Genomic DNA, 12,893 nt, shown 5'->3' with positions numbered 1-12,893 from the left:
GAAAAAAAAATCTATATTTTTTACTTTTTGCTATAATAAATATCCCCCAAAAATATATAAAAAAACATGGGCTAGACTCAGATAGGTGAGCGGATTTTTAGATCCGCGTAACCTATCTGATTTACGTTACGCCGCCACAAGTTTTTCAGGCAAGTGCTTTATTCACAAAGCACTTGCCTGTAAAGTTGCGGCGGCGTATCGTAAATCCCCCGGCGGAATTCAAATTTGGCGGTAGGGGGCGTGTATCATTTAAATGAAGCGTGCCCCCGTGCCGACCGAACTGCGCATGCGCCATCCCAAAAAAAAAAACAGAGTGCATTGCTCTAAATGACGTCGCAAGGATGTCATTGGTATCGACGGGAACGTAAATTACGCTCATCTGTATTCGCGAACGACTTACGTAAACAACGTAAAATTTCAAAACTCGGCGTGGGAACGACGGCCATACTTAACATTAGCTACGCCTCATATAGCAGGGGTAACTATACGCCGGAAAAAGCCGAACGCAAACGACATAAAAAAAAAAGCACCGGGCGGTCGTTCGTTTCTGAATCGGCGTAACTCCTCATTTGCATATTCCTTGCGTAATAATACGGAAGCACCACCTAGTGGCCGGCCTGGAATTGCAGCCTAAGATCCGACGGTGTAAGTCACTTACACCTGTCGGATCTTAGGGATATCTATGAATCAGGCGCATAGATACGACGGCCGGACTCAGGAGATACGCCGTTTTATCTTCTTTCTAAATCCGGGCCATATTTTTTCCTGTTTAGGCCGATACGTATTCTATTACATATTTTTGGTAAAAAAAAAAATCGCAATAAGCGTTTATTGATTGGCTTGCTCAAAAGTTATAGCGTCTACAAAATAAGGGATAGTTTTATAGCATTTTTATTAATAATATTTTTTTTGTAGTAATGTCGGCGATCAGCGATTTTTACCGTGACTGCGGCATTATGGCGGAAACATCGGACACTTTTGACACATTTTTGGGACCATTGTCATTTATACAGCGATCAGTGCTATAAAAATGCCCTGATTACTGTGAAAATTACACTGGCAGAGAAGGGGCAGTGTCACTAGGCAGAACAGAGTCTCTGGGCATTACTGTGCCTAATAATGGCCCAGCATGCACCTCTCCCTGAAAACCAGTAAGAAAAAAGAAACTGGGCCTCACATGCCCACACATATGATGGATACGGCCACAACATGAGCTGGAGGATATAATGCAAGTGTTTGCAATGATTTCTGGAGCTATTAATATGTTTTAGGGACTATTTAATGTGATTAATTTTAGCTTGCAAAAAAAAAAAAAAATTATGCCCGGAACCCCGCTTTAACAACCACTGACAGCAGGAAGTTGTCAAATAAAACAAAAGCAATACCGCCTCCATATATGATTTTTGGCTCCCACTGAACGTGGGGCCAAATAGGCAAACGTTTGGGCATTCATCCAAACACCCGAGCAGCCAAAGTTCTGTCTGAACCTCCCTAGATCCCACCTTTATAAGCTTCTAGCTGTGGTCGCACTCCAGCCTCCACCATAACCCTGCATTGTACAAAATGAGGCCGAGGCACTGTCCATAGATCAAAACTTCAAGGTGTCGAGGATAGGGCCAAAGCCAGCTAGAGTAGAGAGTCAGATTAGCAATCCCTCTTCGGCAACCCCCTAAACATAATGAGCATTTAACTCTTGCAGTGTCAGGATTTCACCGCAATGATTTTTTTATTTTTTTGCGCCCGCAATTGGACTTTAAAGCCAAACTAAATTAGATTTTTCTAGTTTTCAATAGAGGGGGAGTTTTTACCTCTGAGGTTTTGTTGCTTTTTGTGTTCCATATTGGGAAGAGTTCCTCTAAATTTCTGCCCCTAGGATAGGAAGTCACAGGTTAGGAAGTAACAGGAATATCTCCAACTGGCAAAAAGACATCTGTCTGTATCCCAGTAACCCATTTGCTTCATTTATTTTGTGGTGTTAAAGTAAGGACTTGAGGTGGAACTCTTTAGTTTAGAAAAAGACAGCAATAAACCATAACATAATTTCTAACCCTTTCCTACCCTACCAAATGTTTTGGTCATATTTCAGTCTTAGTCATTGTAATAATTATATTTAAAATACAAAATTATAATGATAAATATATTAAGTGTCATTTCAGCTAAAGAAAATCTTTAATCTGGCAACTATAAATTAAAATTCACCTTTTTTTAGTTTTTTAGTGGTTAACACTTCAGCCCCGGAAGTATTTACCCCCTTCCTGACCAGAGCACTTTTTTCGATTCGGCACTGCGTTGATTTAATTGACAATTACGCGATCGTGCAATGTTGCACCCAAACAAAATTGATGCCTTTTTTTCCCCACAAACAGAGCTTTCTTTTGGTGGTATTTGATCACCTCTGTGGTTTTTATTTTTTGCCCTATAAACAAAAAAAAGAGCGACAATTTTGAAAAAAATCGACATTTTTTACCTTTTGCTATAATAAATATCCCCCAGAAAATATATATAAAAAAAAATTCTTTCTCAGTTTAGGCTGATATGTATTGTTCTACATATTTTTGGTAAAAAATAGCAATAAGCGTATATCAATTGGTTTGCATAAAAGTTATAGTCTACAAAATAGGGGATAGATTTATGGCATTTTTTTTATTAAAAAAATGTATTAGTAAGGGCGGCGATCTGCGATTTTTATCGTGACTGCGACATTATGGCGGACACATCGGACACTTTTAAAACTATTTTGGGACCATTGTCATTTATAGAGCGACCAGTGCTATAAAAATGCACTGATTACTGTGTAAATGATACTGGCAGCGAAGGGGTTAAACACTAGGGGGCGATGAAGGGGTTAAGTGTGCTCTAGGGAGTGATTCTAACTGTGGGAGATGGGCTACAAGTGACACGACAGTGATCACTGCTCCCGATGACAGGGAGCAGTAAATCTCTGCCCTTTAACTAGACAGAACAGGGAAATGCCTTGTTTACATAGGCATCTCCACGTTCTGCTGCTCCGTGACATGCAGGGCCGGCGCAACCACCAGGCGGACCAAGTGGCCGCTTGGGGCGGGCAGGTCCGCAGCCTGGGATGGGGCGAAAAGATGATTTTTTTTTTTTTTTTTTATTGTCCGGAGTTGAACGAGTCCTGCGGGAACGGCGTCTGTAGAGGAGAAGGGAGGGAGAAAAAGTTTCACTGGCACCGCACTGCCCCGCCCCCTCCCCCGGCGAGCTGTTGCAGAAGAACAATAACATCATTAGCATGTGACAAACCCGAGTCTCTGCTGCCTGACTAGTAACTCCCCCCAGCAGGAGATCGTGGCCGTGCTTCCCTGCTTGTATTTTTTTTTTGTGATGGACGCTGATGAGCTGACCAGCCAATCTGCATGCACCTAGCCCTATCATGTGCATGCAGATTGGCTGGTCAGCTCATCAGTGTCCATCACAAAAAAAAATTACAAGCAGCCAGCATGCTCCCTTCAGCAGGGAAGGAAAATAAGTTTAGCTAGTGCTGGCCACGATCTCCTGCTGGGGTCGAGTTACTAGTCAGGCAGCAGAGGCTTGTCACATGCTAATGATGTTATTGTATAAATACCAGGAAGCAGCATGGATGGAGGGTAAGTCACAGAAATTGTGTGTGTTACTGTGCCCCCCCCCCCTGCAGACTTTATTTAAACTCCTGTTTAAAGGGAAACCTGGCTGAGGTTGACAGGCTGGCATTGAGAAAATGGATGAGGATGACTCTGGGTGGATATGAGAGTTACATTGTGGAGATCCTCTTCACAATGTAACTCTCATCCCCACAGTCATCCTCATCCATCTTCACAATGCAACACAATCATCTTCATCCCCACCTAGCACCATCCATCCCTCTCTAACGCATCCCCTGCACGATCTATCCCTTTCCACAACACATCCCCACCCAGCACCATCCATCCCTCTCTAACGCATCCCCTGCACGATCTATCCCTTTCCACAACACATCCCCACCCAGCACCATCCATCCCTCTCTAACGCATCCCCTGCACGATCTATCCCTTTCCACAACACATCCCCACCCACACCCAGCACCATCCATCCCTCTCTAACGCATCCCCTGCACCATCCATCCCTTTCCACAACACATCCCCACCCAGCACCATCCATCCCTCTCTAACGCATCCCCTGCACCATCTATCCCTTTCCACAACACATCCCCACCCACACCTAGCACCATCCATCCCTCTCCACAACGCATCACCACCCACCCCTCTCCACAACGCATCCCCACCCACGCCTAGCACCATCCACCCTCTCCACAACACATGGCTGTGGAGGAGGCGGGTACCACCCACCCCTCTCCACCACGCATCACCACCCACGCCAAGCACCATCCATCCCACTCCACAATGCATCCCCACCCACCCCTCTCCACAACGCATCCCCACCCACCCCTCTCCACAACGCATCCCCACCCACCCCTCTCCACAACGCATTCCCACCTACGCCTAGCACCATCCACCCTCTCCACAACACATGGCTTTGGAGGAGGCGGGTACAGAGAGAGGTGGCTGTGGAGGAGGGGGGTACAGAGAGGTGGCTGTGGAGGAGGGGGGGTACAGAGAGGTGGCTGTGGAGGAGGGGGGGTACAGAGAGGTGGCTGTGGAGGAGGGGGGGTACAGAGAGGTGGCTGTAGAGGAGGGGGGTACAGAGAGGTGGCTGTAGAGGAGGGGGTACAGAGAGGTGGCGGTAGAGAAGGGGGCACAGAGAAGTTGCTTTACAGCCCTCTCTGTACCCCCCCTCCTCCACAACCACCTCTCTGTACCCCCCTCCTCCACAACCACCTCTCTGTACCCCCCTCCTTAAAATGACTAAGATTGTATTTTTTTTTTCTTTTTTAATAATTATGAGGTGGCACTGGTGGGCAGTAATGAGGTGGCACTGATGGACACTAATGGGCTGAACTGGTAGGCAGTGATGAGGTTGCACTGACAGGCTGAACTGGTGGACACTAATGAGGTGGCACTGTTGGACACTGATAGGCTGCACTTTACCTCTCCACCCTAAACAATAACCTCCTCCCCAACCTAGATTTCCTGAGATAATGAAAAAAAAAAAAAATATCGGCTGCAAAAATCGGCCTAAAATATCGGCTGCCCCAATTTTGAAATATCGGCATCGGCCAGAGAAAAACCCATATCGGTCTACCTCTAGTCTGCACTGTAGGGGTGTCTGCATTGTAGGGGTGGGGGTCTGCACTGTAGGGGTGTCTGTACTGTGGGAGTCTGCACTATAGGGGTGTCGGTCTGTACTGTAGGGGTGTCTGTACTGTGGGGGTCTGCACTATAGGGGTGGGGGTCTGCACTGTAGGGGTGTCTGTACTGTGTCGGGTTGGGGTCTGCACTGTAAGGGTTTCTGTACTGTGGGGGGCTGCACTATAGGGGTGTCTGTACTGTGGGGTATGGGGGTCTGCACTGTAGGGGTGTCTGTACTGTGGGGGTCTGCACTGTAGGGGTGTCTGTACTGTGTCGGGTGGGGGTCTGCACTGTAAGGATGTCTGTACTGTGGGGGTCTGCACTATAGGGGTGTCTGTACTGTGGGGGTCTGCACTGTTGGGGGGTCTGAACTGTTGGGGGGTGTCTGTGTAATGGGGTCCAGAGGTGCAGGGTGCTATGTAATGTAAAGGGGTCCAGTGGTGTATGGTGCTGTGTAATGTAAAGGGGTCCAGTATGTTTTACATTTAGTAGTATGGTGTATATTATACTAAGAATTTCTGGTGTGGCGTGGTTACAAAAGCACAAATTAGTGTGTTTTTTTATATAAAAAAATTATTGAAAGAAAAAATTTTGCAAGGGAGGTGGGTGGCCGTTGGGGGGGGGGGGGGGCGCCAAAATGGAGCTTCGCTTGTGTAGGCAGAAATCCTTGCACCGGCCCTGGTGACATGATCACGGGCATGGTCACGGAGCACGATGCTGGAATTTAAAGGCAATGTACAGGTATGTTTCTTTGCGCAGCCGTGCCATTCTGCTGTCGTTTATCGTCGTGCAGCAGTCGGCAAGCAGTTAAACATGTCATCAAACTCATCATATAAATCTGCAAAGCAAACAAAAATTCTAAAAAGGATCTAAAACATCAAGCTGTTTCTTTTTGTTTTAGTGAAAACAGCAGCAGCAGCTTTACTGTACCTCCTTGAGAATTTAGTGTCACTTGTCGATCTTTACATCTGGATGAGGACTAAAGTCTAGGCAAGACCTAATTGTAGGCTAACTGTAAAATATTATTTGTAACCACATCTGTTATAGCTAAAATAGAGCAGACTGTATCTTTCATTGGCTAAAAAATCCTTAATTTGACACCAATAAACTAAAAAAAAAATCACAATTATAGTTGGTCTTTAAACATGTCATCAAACATACCATTATAAATCTAAAAAGATGCTAAAAAGATCTAAAACATCAAGTCGTTACTTTATGATTTGGTAATAAAAGCAGCAAGCATAAGTTTGCCTTTACTTTACCTCTTTGAGTTTTCGGTGTCACCCGTCGCTCCTCATATCTGGCTGAAGACTGAAGTCTAGGCAAGACCGAATCGTAAGTTAAATGTTTTCAAATTATTATTTGTTGACCACACCTGCAATAGCTAAAATAGAACAAAGTGTATCTTTCATTAGCCTAGGGGATAAGGTTGGAAAACGTGAAGGCAATATCAAACAATGTTGCTTCTTAAAACTGACCGTCTTTTTACGTCTGCATGAGTGTCAGATTTCTCTCAAAACCTTAAAGCATTGTACCTGAAATATTTTTGTTCTTTTAGGATTTAGCTTACCCCTCATAGATCATAAACATTTACAAAAAAAAAAAACAGTAAAGCAAACATCAAAGTTTATGATAAAAAGGTCATGTGCATAACTGCAGCTACAATCACGCAAAAGATTGTGATGGAACCCAGCAGCCCAGGAGGCTAGATATATTTTGGTCAAATATTTGAATATTAACTGCATAGCATGGTATTCAGGAAGAAACAGCATAAGTGGAATATATAGGACAAAAATGAGTATACATGTACTGTGTATATTACATGTGTCAGATTCAAAATGGTTTAAATGCAGATTGTATTCCCTACTGCATTTTATTGTTTTAAAACAATATACAGAATGGTTATCTGAAAAAGAGATGATGGGATCAGAAGGCTCAATAGATGTTTATGGAATGCCTTTCTATGGCAAATTTTGCTAAGCATTGCTTAGAACAGCCTTTTTCGAGCATGGTTTTGTAGCCATTTTAGGTTGCTTGTGATGTTCCAAAGGCCTCATTTAGACATGCAAAGATATTTGTGTGCCCATTACTGCACCTAATGAATTAAGGTACGTTAATGGCGCATTAGTTTTTGATGCGTATGCTTCACATTAAAAAACCTCTTAGTAGACACAAAAAAGTGGGAGAGGATTGGGGGGGGGGGGGGTTAGGTGGTTTAGTGTGAACTCATGTTCAATGTACTAAAATTAACCCATGATTCCCATTTAGCATGGAACTCTTCCAGTCTATTACTATTGGTACAAACCCATTTCTCATCTTCCATAATTTAGTTGACCTGTTTTACCCAATGTTCTATAGTAGGTATTTGTGGATTTTTTCAATAGAACCCTTTAGCTGCATCCAACATATGTGGACTATACTTCTTATATGCTCTAATGGAACTTTGAGTACCATGAAAGAGACATTGCACCAGGTCGTCCCTGATCGAGGCCATTGTTATTGAGAAATCAAGTTCCTGAGCTCAGCCCAGAATTGCCTAATATTAGGGTATTTTCCACCAGATGTGAAAATGGGAGCCTTTTTGCCCGCAGCCCTGCCAGCATGTATCCAAGACTGGGGCGTATGCGATAACCACCATCTTCGGGATCTTGTACCACCTGGACAGAAGTTTATAGTTTGTTTACTGTGTTTTAGTATTTATCGAAGATGTATGTACCAGTCTTAACATGTTCCGTTTCTGTAAGTCTGTAAAATGGCGGCCTAACTCTGATTTCCACTCCGCAAAAAATTGAAGGCCTGTGGTGACAATACGTCTGTTCAGCAGTTTATGCGAGATAGAGAGCGAACCACTATCTGTTGGCTGTTTATGCCAAAGAGATTCAAAATCCGAGAGAGGTTCCATCTTTCCAATCCCCTGTAGGTGAACAGTACAAAAATGCTGTAGTTGCTGATACCTCCAGGTGTCAATTGAGAACTCGCTATATTCCTCACTAAGGTGCCTCAATGAGCGTAATCTCCCATTCTGCATAAGCTCAAAACAGCTAGTGTCTTCATCAGTAGCCCAGGATTCTATGGTTGTGTCCATGCCCCACACTATGTTAGGCTGCTTACATCGTTTTCTGAATGAGAGCAGCAAAATTAAATTTGTAATGGAATTTTTTAAAATTTAAAACTACTCGCTGCTGTAATGTATTGTGGGATCCCAGCAATATAGATAAAAATCATTAAAAAAACGTCATGGGCTCCCCCCAGTCCATTACCAGGCTCTTCGGGTCTGGTATGGATATTAGGGGAACCCTGTGCCAAAATTTAACAAAAATGGCGTGGGGGTCGCCCCCCAAAATCCATACTAGGCCCTTCAGGTCTGATATAGATTTTGAGGGGAACCCCGCACCAAAATAAAAAATAAATGGTGTAGTGTTCCTCCCAAAATCCATACCAGACCCCTGAGCACGCAACCTGGCAGGCCGCTGGAAAAGGGGGGGCGTTAGAGTGCTATACCAGGGAAGATGCCCTCAACATAAGGAAGGTGTTGATGGGGACAAGGGCCTCTTCCCCACAACCCTTGCCCAGTGGTTGTTAGGGGTCTGTGGGCAAGGGCTTATCAGAATCTGGAAGCCCCCTTTAACCAGGGGACCCCTTAGATCACAGCCTATGAAAAAGGATATTGGGTACATTGTACCCCTACTTATTCACCAACAAAAAGTGTCAAAAAAGTAAAAATGATAGGAGACAGTTTGGGACAAGTCCTTTATTAAAAAAAAAATGTCCTGCAATGTCCATCCATCTTCAACAGTACTGATGGACCTAGAAAAAAAAATGGAAAAACTCTGCCTCGATGGGAGGCGTCCTGCGATTGCAGGCTTTTCGCATTGACAGCTGTTATATAGCTGAGGCGGGGCTGGCCAGTGATGTAAATGAGTGACCCCGCCCCCTCTGACGTTACGTGATGTCGGAAGGGGCAGGGTCACCAGCTTATGTCACCGGGTGGTCCCGCCTTCAGCTATATAATCGCTGTCAGCATAAAAAGGCTGCAGTCGACGTGAGCCTCCCATCATGGCAGAGTTTTTCCATTTTTTTTTCTCAGGTCGTTGGACGCTGTGATCAAAGATAAATGAACATTGCGGGACATTTTTTTTTAATAAAGGAATTTTCCCAAACTGTCTAATGTCATTTTTACTTTTTTGACACTTTTTTTGGTGAATGTGTAGGGGTACAATGTACCCGATACCCATTAACAATGGGGAGGCTGGGATCTGGGAGTTCCCTTGTTAAAGGGGGCTTCCAGATTCCGATAAGCCCCCTGCCTGCAGACCCCCACAGCGACCAGGCAAGGGTTGTGGGGAAGAGACCCTTGTCCCCATCAACATGGGGACAAGGTGTTTTGGGGGGACTTCAAAATTCCCTCCCCATGTTGAGGGCATGTGGCCTGGTATGGTTCAGGAGGGGGGGCACTCTCTCATCCCCCCTGTTTCTGCGGCCTGCCAGGTTGCATGCTTGAATAAGGATCTGGTATAGATTTTGGGGGGACCCCCACCCCATTTAAAAAAAATTGCATGCATGCAAGCCTTTAAAATGAGCACTTTTGATTTGTCATGTTCATGTCCAATAGACTTTAACGGTGTTCGCACACATTTTTTTGCCTGTTCGCAAGTACCTGTAAGCACCTGAACGACCGCAACATACATGGATATACAATGTAATACTGTCATATAATTATACACATAGGTTGGACTTGATGGACTTGTGTCTTTTTTCAACCTCACCTACTATGAAAGTATGCTGTGAACCGAACCGGAGGTTCAGCTCATCCCTAATTAGCAAGCTTCAGATGGGCCTGTACATGTGCTTTCGTGAGCAGGGGGACCTTACAGGTGCTGTAGGATTCCAGTCCCTTACTGCATAGTGTGTTACAAATTGTTTTCTTGGTGACTGTGGTCCCAGCTGCCTTGAGATCATTGACAAAATTCTCCTGTGTAGTTCTGGGCTGATTCCTCACTGTTCTCATGATCATTGAAACTCCACGAGGTGAGATCGAGCATGGAGCCCCAGACCGAGGGAGACAGTTATTTTGTGTTTCTTCCATTTGCGAATGCGAATAATCTCAAACTGTTGTCACACTCTTGCCAAGCTGATTGCCAATAGTTTTGTGGAACATTCCAGCCTGGTGTAGGTCTACAATCCTGTCTCTGACATCCTTGGACAGCTCTTTGGCCTTGGCCATGGTGGAGAGATTGGAATCTCGTTATTTGTATATAAGACACCTGGGAGCCAGAAATTCTGCTGATTGATAGGGGATCAAGGCGTATAACATGCACCCTAACTTTAAGAGAGAAGTCTCAGGAAAAAACATTCCACAGCCCCCTGCGTATAACACGCAGGCACAGTTTACCATCTATTTTCAGGGTAAAAAGGTGAGCGTTATACGCCAATAAATACAGTACTTATTTTACTCATTAAAATGCGAATCAATGTATAACTTTTTTGAAATGTGTTTTTCTGTCTCTCACTGTTAAAATAAATCTACCATTAAAATTATAGACTGAGCATTTCTTTGTCAGTGGGCAAACGTACAAAATCAGCAGGGGATATACTACTTTTTATCCTCACTGTATATGGTCAATGGGGCAGTGTCATGGATATGCAATAAAGTCTGGCAGCTTACCTGTCTCCATCTGTTCATTAGAGGCCTGACTCTGTTCTGGTTGCCTTTTTATCATCTCTCCTTCCTGTATGGCCCCACCAGGCCATCCCAGGAAGTCTATATTAACTGTTGCACTACAGGTCTGCAGTTCTGTTCAATCGTGTTGTTAGCTTTAATTCCTGTCTGCAGTGTGCTACGATTACCTTCATGCGTACCATTTTTGGCTCGTCCCTGACTTCTCCTGTTTGCCTGTGACCCTGACCTTTTGCCTGTCCCTCGGTTACCCTTGTCTGCCTGTTGCCCTGACCTCGGCTTACCCATCACTATCTCTTGTCCTGCTTGCTGCTTCCCCTCTCTCCCTGTGGAGCGTGACCTAGGGGATCCCAGGGGTCGCGATCTGGATCCAGCTGCGGCGAAGGCCATCCTCACACAAGAGGCTCTGGATCTTGGGTTCATGCTTCCTCTCTGATAGCAGCAGTCGGCTGTAGAGTTCACTACCCTGTGGTGCATCCCTGACACCAACGGGGTGCACTTGTCACCTGGCCACAGGTGACCTGACAGGCAGAGGATGGGGTCAGTGGGACATAGGATGGGGTCAGCAGGGCAAATAAAGTATTTTACCTCATAGGTGTCTCCTGTGCTTGTGGATGTAAAATTAAATTTATTTTTGTTTGGATGTTTAGTTCTCATACATCTTTTGCAGGGGTAAAATCCTTTCCCTGTGAAGAAGGTAAATGCATTCTTAGGCGGATCCAGTACATTTTTCACCACTTTATTCCGAATAGTCGGTGCTCATTTGTATATAAAACTATCTTGTAATTGGTTGTCTGCCAGAAGTATGTGTGTCAGGAAAGGATTGCAGTACCGGTGTCCACCAGTGTGTGTCTTCTGGCAGCCAAGATCTGTGGTAAAGGACTTCACCTGCTGATGGCACTGTCAGATCCATGGGCCGTAGTACCGGTGTCCACCAGCGGGTGTTTTCCGGCAGTGTTGAGCCGACATTATCTCCTGCAATCGGGCATCACCTGAGCCTGATTGCAGGAGATATGTATAAATACCCGGCAACTCACACTCTTGAGTTACCTTGTGGAAAAATGGATATTACCGCGCTTATCAAAGGAGGGGAAACAGAGAGGGGAAGAAAGGGGGAGGGGAAATGAAAGTGATGAGAAGTGGAGGTACAGCTGCGGCACTGGAAGGTGTATCAAACCATAAGCAATTGAAAATGGGGAGGGTAGTGCTGCGCTAATCAGTGGTGAATGGATAAGTGAATAAACAGGTGGGGGAGGGGAATGAAAGTAGGTGTAATTGAAATGAGGAGCAATATAGCCCAAATGGCATCAGCATAAAAATAAATATAAATGATCAGTGAACAATAACAGTAATGGTGCAAATCATATAACTACACAGGTTCCTCTTAATGTGATGAAATACACTATAAGTAATGGTGCAAAAAAATTTTTCAGGTAACTGTGCTAAGTGACACTCCTATATTGGTGATAAACAGTCCATCAACAGAGTTTGAAAAATATTAGCAAAAAATATAAGTAAAATTTCAAAAGTCCAAGAAAGCAAAAGTGCAAGTGTAGGTCCGCAATATGGAGTGAGAGGAAAATGGGTATCCAGTGATCCTTTTAGGGTAAGTAAGGATGTCCCCTTACCTTACTGCTGTAAGGTAACAGCATATAGATCCAACCACATTAGATGGTTCACTCGATGGGCTCTGATCCAACAACGGCAGGTCCTCCTTGGGGTTCTCGTCCCAGATTGGTCAGTTTCTCGCCCCAAAGAAATAAAGCATCGATGGTGTGATACCGTTTTAAAAATTTTTTAATTCTCAAAGAAAATAGACAGGGGTACTCACATAATCCAAAATACAATTGAGCATGTAAAAAAGAGGGGCAATCTGTCGCCAACGTCACCTCCGATACCTCTCAGTGGACTCATGCGCATTCGTCACTATCATGTGACTACCTTGGTATCTCTCTCCTTGCGCCCTGACCTTGCTTGCCTGTTACCCGATT

At 44.6% G+C, this 12,893-nt stretch overlaps 1 protein-coding gene across 1 annotated transcript in view; it reads right to left on the bottom strand.

Moving 5' to 3' along the window:
* The window catches only part of LOC120927325 (protein DSE2-like), a 66,884-nt gene extending 60,289 nt beyond the window's left edge, over positions 1-6,595 (bottom strand). Inside the window, exon 1 of the mRNA XM_040337914.1 lies at positions 6,488-6,595. The gene's annotated coding sequence lies outside the window, so the exon portion shown is untranslated. The remainder of the gene's footprint in view (positions 1-6,487) is intronic.
* Between the last annotated feature and the right edge of the window lie 6,298 nt (positions 6,596-12,893).

Source organism: Rana temporaria, chromosome 2 (assembly GCF_905171775.1).
Source record: "Rana temporaria chromosome 2, aRanTem1.1, whole genome shotgun sequence".
Classification (NCBI taxonomy): domain Eukaryota; kingdom Metazoa; phylum Chordata; class Amphibia; order Anura; family Ranidae; genus Rana; species Rana temporaria.
Note: the sequence above shows the minus strand (reverse complement) of the source record. Positions and strands in the feature narration are given on the sequence as shown.